Source organism: Orcinus orca, chromosome 11 (assembly GCF_937001465.1).
Source record: "Orcinus orca chromosome 11, mOrcOrc1.1, whole genome shotgun sequence".
Taxonomy (NCBI): Eukaryota; Metazoa; Chordata; class Mammalia; order Artiodactyla; family Delphinidae; genus Orcinus; species Orcinus orca.
The window spans coordinates 44,240,016-44,246,600 of record NC_064569.1 but is presented as its reverse complement, the minus strand read 5'-3'; the positions used below and the strand labels follow the sequence as shown (position 1 = coordinate 44,246,600).

Genomic DNA, 6,585 nt, shown 5'->3' with positions numbered 1-6,585 from the left:
CAGTAAACCTTTAAATTTCCTGGATCTTTAGTAGCTTGGTTAAAGTTTATTTTGATATTTTTTGGGTCCCATCAATCATTGCACTAGTCTGGAGGGATGAAATTAGGAACACATTTTACACAATTCTACACATTGTAGAACCTTCATTTAAGGAAGCTCTTAAGTCATGTAAGTCACTAAGCACTGGTCAGATTTAATTAAGTGCTGTGGTAGAGGTATCAGCAATGAGTTGAGGGAGAGCTAAGAAAGAAACTGTTTATTCTAAGTACGGGGATGGTGAGCCTTAATGGTGAAGTTGGATCTTAAAGAAGACCATGACTGGCATCTCAAGAAAGACAAGTAGTGGGGAGCAAGTATGTACAAAGGCTTGGCAGCATGAAAGGTATGTGGTAAATTTACTTTCAATTTTGATTTTTTTTTTTTTTTTTTTTTTTTTGGCCGTGTGGCATGCAGGATCTTAGTTCCCAGAGCAGGGATCGAACCCATACTCCCTGCAGTGGAAGCGAGGAGTCTTAACCACTGGACTGCCAGTGAAGTCCCAATTTGCTTTCAATTTTGTAGGGGCACATTTTCTTACATAAAATCAACGTTAATTACTTGATTAATATTACACTAACTTACGTGCAAATGAAAATTTGCACGTAAGTTAGTGTTTTTCTATATGTGGGTAATGAAATCAATTTAGAAACTTGTGACCAGTACTGCTTCTTAAGTAGAATATAATAGAGCAGAGACTGATGCTTTATAAGAGTAAATATGTCTCACGATAATTTTGTTTCAGATATATACTATATGAGTATTGGGTTAGAATGTAAGATGTTTTCCTTACCTTTGTTTGCAGGAAAATAAATTTCAAAGCCACTAATGAAATCAATACTGAGGGGCTGAAGCACCACACACACTTTCCTTCTGGTCTTTATATTTGGGATGGGTGGAATAGAAGGATATTAGTTTAATTATTTCCTCAAGGACCCTTATTGCTTATGGTGAAGGACATTAGCCCCTGGCTTTCTTTTTAATCCTGAGACTATATTACTATTTACTTACCATTTCTTTCCTCCTTGCAGATGAATCCTCTCTCCTATTGTGTAAATAGCAAAGATTCTAGGGATCCAGAAGTGAATTATTTTAGGATTGGCCTTTTACCCTCACAGGCTCAGAATCCACGTGTTAGTTTCTTATTGTCCACTAGGTGGTACTGTGAGGGGTCAATGTTTGCGACTTATCTTGTCCCTAGACTCCAGCTTGTTTTGAAATTAGCAGATAGGTTTACTCAGCTAGAAAATCTTTTCTCTTCAGGCTCCCAGGCACTCCAGGATGGGATATATAGATCTCCCTTCCCTACCCAACTATAACCTAGAGCTACAAATTGAGGAGGATAGAGAATCTGGGATCGAGAGGGTACCTTTTTTTGTCAGTAATGCCATCTCTCAAAAGAAACAGTAATGCTTTCCATTCTCTCCTGGAAATCAAAGATGCTGAACTGCAGTGGGAGGGAAGGAGATTATAACCCCAAATAGATAACTGACTGAGTGGGGGTAATAGAATTGGCTGAGAGGTGGGGAGAGAAATGTTAAAGGATCTCTTTTTTTGGGAAAGCAACAAGACATAGATTTTGATTAAATTCAGCAAACATTTTTCAAGAGTCTTCTATAGTCCAGGAGAACCCAAAGTTGGATAAATTTTGGTACCTCCCTTCTAGAACCTCAAGAAAAACAAAGAAGAAAACACTCAACAATAATAAAGTGTAAAAGATACTCTATTAGGGGCAAGCCGAGAGGGGACTCCTAAGTCCCCCATCTGCGGGGGTGGGGACAGGCAGGTGGTGATCACGGAAGGCTCCCCAGAAGACATGACTAGTCTGAGTCTGGAAGGATGAGTCCAACATTCTAGAAATCTACAAGGTTCTGCTGTACTCAAGTCTCCCCTGGTGACTTCATTTACTCTTGTGATTTCAATAATTACCTCTGTGCTAATAACTCCCAAACTTTCTCTAACCCGACTACCTCTAAAACCTGCCTATCCAATATCTCCTATTCGGATGTTGGTGCTTCAGATTCAATTTGTCTAAAACCCAGAACTGAAAGAAGCTTGAGGCTATTGGTTTTTACAGTAGTCATATAATTCTTATCCTTATTCATTATCTAGGTGGATATCCTAGTCACTACTTGTCTGAACTACTGCAAAAGCACACTAACTGGTCTCCAACTTAGATCTCTCTCCACCACCCACTTCCCCCAGTCAGTCCCACACACTTTGATCTTCAACAAGATTTGCTTCCTTTAAGCCCAATGTTGATGGTGTCATTTCATCAAACAACAACCTTTAATGCGTTCCGTTTGGTCTACCCAATGGAGATCAAGCTTATTCATCAGATAATCAAGGCAGTTACTATGGTCTGAATGTTCATGTCCCCCCCAAATTCATATGTTGAAATCCTAGTCCCCAAAGGGTATTAGGAGGTGGGACTTTTGGGAGGTGATTAGGTCATGAGGGTGGAGCCCTCGTGAATGAGATTAATGCTCTTATAAAAGAGACCCCACAAAACTTCCTACCCCCTTCCACTATGTGAGGATATAAGAAGTCTGAGACCTGGAAAAGGGCCCTCACCTGACCATGTTGGCACCCTGATCTCAGACTTTCAGCCTCCAGAATTGTGAGCAATAACATTTTTTTCTTTTTATCAAGGTATATTTGATTTACAATATTATGTAAGTTTCAGGTGTACAACATAGTGATTCACAACTTTAAAACATTATGCTCCATTTATAGTTATTATAAAATATTGGCTATATTCCCTGTGCTGTACAATATATTCTTGTATTTTATTTATTTCATACATAGTAGTTTCTACCTCTTAATTCCCTACTTCTGCCTTGGACTTTCCCACTGTGAGCAAAAACTTTCTGTTGTTTATAAGCTACCTAGTCTGTGGTATTTTGTTATAGCAGCCTGAATAGACTAAGATAGCACTCAATGTTTTGGTTCTGAATTACTCTTTCTACCTTATGTTCTGATTCCCTTAAGTGCCTTTTATAGCTAAACTAACCTATACAATATTGATTTTCTAAATACAGCTCTTTATTTCTCAGTGTTTAAGTTTTTTTTCATTTATTTTTTAATTGAAGTATAGTTGATTTACAATGTTGTGTTAATTTCTGCTGTACAACAAAGTGACTCAGTTATATACATATATACATTCTTTTTTATATTCTGTTCCATTATGGTTTATCCTAGGATATTGAATATAGTCCCCTGTGCTATACAGTAGGACCTTGTTATTTATCCATTCTATATGTAATAGTTTCATCTACTAACCCCAAACTCCCAGTCCATTCCTCCCTCCCCCTCCCTACCCCCTTGGTAACCACAAGTCTGTTCTCTATGTCTGTGAGTCTGTTTCTGTTTCATAGATAGGTTCATTTGCACCACATTTTAGATTCCACATATAAGTGATACCATATGGTATTTGTCTTTCTGTCTTCACTTAGTATGATAATCTCTAGTTGCATCCATGTTGCTGCAAATGGCATTATTTCCTTCTTTTTTATGGCTGAGTAGTATTTCATTGTATATAAGTGCCACATCTTCTTTATCCATTCCTCTGTTGATGGACATTTATGTCGTTTCCATGGCTTGGCTATTGTGAACAGTGCATGTATCTTTTTGAATTATATGCCTAGGAGTGGGATTGCTGGATCATATGATAATTCTATTTTCAGTTTTCTGCGTCAGTGTTTAAGTTTATACTAATCTCATCTCCTTGTCAAAGTGCTATCTATTTTGGTCAGGGAAAGGTTTCCTGAGCATAACATTAAAGGCAGAAAACATATATAACAAAGCATTTATATTTTATTATATAAAGAGCTCTTGCAAATCAACATGAAAAGACAACCTCTCCAATAGAAAGATAGGCAAAATCCATAAAGAGACAATTCCAATTGATATGGTCAGGTTTAAGTTCCAACCACCATGCTATTTGTTTTCTACTTGTCCTATCCATTTTTACTTCTTTATTCCTGCTCACCTTGGACTATATTTAGTATTTCATTTTATCTCCTATTATTAATTATATTTCTTTAATTTTTTCAGTAGTTGCTCTAGGGTTTACGATATGTATCTTTTTTTTTTTTTTTTTTTTTTGCGGTACGCGGGCCTCTCACTGTTGTGGCCTCTCCCGTTGCGGAGCACAGGCTCCGGACGTGCAGGCTCAGCGGCCATGGCTCACGGGCCCAGCCGCTCTGCGGCATGTGGGATCTTCCCAGACCGGGGCACAAACCCGTGTCCCCTGCATCGGCAGGCAGACTCTCAACCACTACACCACCAGGGAAGCCCAGCTTGTGGGATCTTAGTTCCCTGGCCAGGGATTGAACCTGGGCCACAGAAGTAAAAGCACTGAGTCCTAACCACTGGACCACCAAGGAACTCCCTAAATTTTTAAAATGTCTTTTATATTTACCCACATGCTTACTATTTCCATGCCCTTAATTCTTTTGTGTAGATCTGTTTCCACTTGGTATCATCTTTCTTCAATCTGAAGAACCTCCTTTAATGGTTCTGGTAATGCAAGTGAGATATATATATATATATATATATATAATTTATTTTATTATTTATTTATTTTGGCTGCATTGGGTCTTTTGTTGCTGCACATGGGCTTTCTCTAGTTGCAGTAAGTGGGGGTTGCTCTTCTTTGCGGTACACGGGCTTTTCATTGCGGTGGCTTCTCTTGTTGTGGAGCATGGGCTCTAGGAACGTGGGCTTTGGTAGTTGTGGCACATGGGCTCAGTAGCTGTGGCTCACGGGTTCTAGAGCACAGGCCCTGTAGTTGTGGCTCACGGGCTTAGTTGCTTCGTGGCATGTGGGATCTTCCCGGACCAGGGCACGAACCTGTGTCCCCTGCATTGGCAGGTGGATTCTTAATCACTGCACCACCAGGGAAGCCTGCAAGTGATATATATTTTTTCAGCTTTCGTTTGTTTTAAAATTTCTTCTTTGCTTTCATTTTTAATGGGTATTTCCACTGGGTATAGAATTCTAGATTGATACCTTTTTCATTTAGTACTTTTTAAAGGTATAATTCCATTGTTTTCTGTCTTGAATTGTTTCTGAAGAGAGTTAATGGTTATTCTTATATTTGCTTCCATATACATAATGATCTTTTTCTCTGGCTTCTTTTCAGATGTCCTTTTTCTCATTGGTTTTCAGCAATTTTATTAATGCTGTGTCTTGATATAGTTTTCTTTGTGTTTATACTGCTTGTGGTTCATCAAACATTTTGATCTGGGTGTGTTGATATTTTCTTCATTAAATATGGTGAATTTTTTGCCATTATTACTTCAAATATCCTTTTCTGTTCCTACTGTTTTCCAGTACTCCAAGTCACATGTATGGTAGTGTACTTGATATTGCCCAAGAAGTCACTGAGGCTCTGTTCATTTTTCCCCCTTTCTTTTCTTTCTATGCTTCACTTTAGATAGTTCTTATTTCTATGTCTTCAAGTTCACTGATCTTTCAACTGTGTTGTTTAATTTGTTGTTAGGGCCATACAGTGGTATTTTTCATTTCTTTTACGTAGTCTCTATTTCTTTCCTCATTTTATTTATTGTTTTCTTTTCTCTTGAACTAATAATAGGTGTTGAAAAATTCTTATCCACTAATTCCATAACTTCTGTCATTTCTGGTTCTATTTTTTTTTAATTTCAGCATTACTGTGGTTTTTTTAATTTATTATTTTTATACAGCAGGTTCTTATTAGTTATCAATTTTATACATATTAGTGTATATATGTCAATCCCAATCTCCCAATTCATCACACCACCACCACCACCACCGCCCCCGCCACTTTCCCGACCTGGTGTTCATACATTTGTTCTCTACATCTGTGTCTCTGTTTCTGCCCTGCAAACTGGTTCATCTGTACCATTTTTCTAGGTTCCACATATATGCGTTAATATACAATATTTGTTATTCTCTGACTTACTTCACTCTGTATGACAGTCTTGATCCATCCACCTCTCTACAAATGACCCAATTTCGTTCCTTTTTATGGCTGAGTAATATTCCATTGTATATATGTACCGCATCTTCTTTATCCATTCATCTGTTGATGGGCATTTAGGTTGCTTCCATGACCTGGCTATTGTAAATAGCACTGCAATGAACATTGGGGTGCATGTGTCTTTTTGAATTATGTTTTTCTCTGGGTATAGGCCTAGTAGTGGGGATTGCTGGGTCATATGGTAATTCTATCTTTAGTTTTTTAAGGAACATCCATACTGTTCTCCATAGTGGCTGTATCAATTTACATTCCCACCAACAGTGTAAGGGGGTTCCCTTCACACCCTCTCCATGATTTGTTTTTTGTAGATTTTCTGATGATGCCCATTCTAACCGATGTGAGGTGATACCTTATTGTAGTTTTGATTTGCATTTCTCTAATAATTAGTGATGTTGAGCAGCTTTTCATATGCTTCTTGGCCATCTGTATGTCTTCTTTGGAGAAAAGTCTGTTTAGGTCTTCTGCCCATTTTTGGATTGGGTTGTTTGTTTTTTTTAATATTGAGCTGCATGAGCTGTTTATAT

The 6,585-nt window shown here is 38.0% G+C and overlaps 1 non-coding gene across 1 annotated transcript; it reads right to left on the bottom strand.

Moving 5' to 3' along the window:
- Window positions 1-4,352: 4,352 nt before the first annotated feature.
- On the bottom strand, window positions 4,353-4,424 carry TRNAK-UUU (transfer RNA lysine (anticodon UUU)). The gene has a single exon. It is a non-coding gene; the product is annotated as a tRNA-Lys (tRNA).
- Between the last annotated feature and the right edge of the window lie 2,161 nt (window positions 4,425-6,585).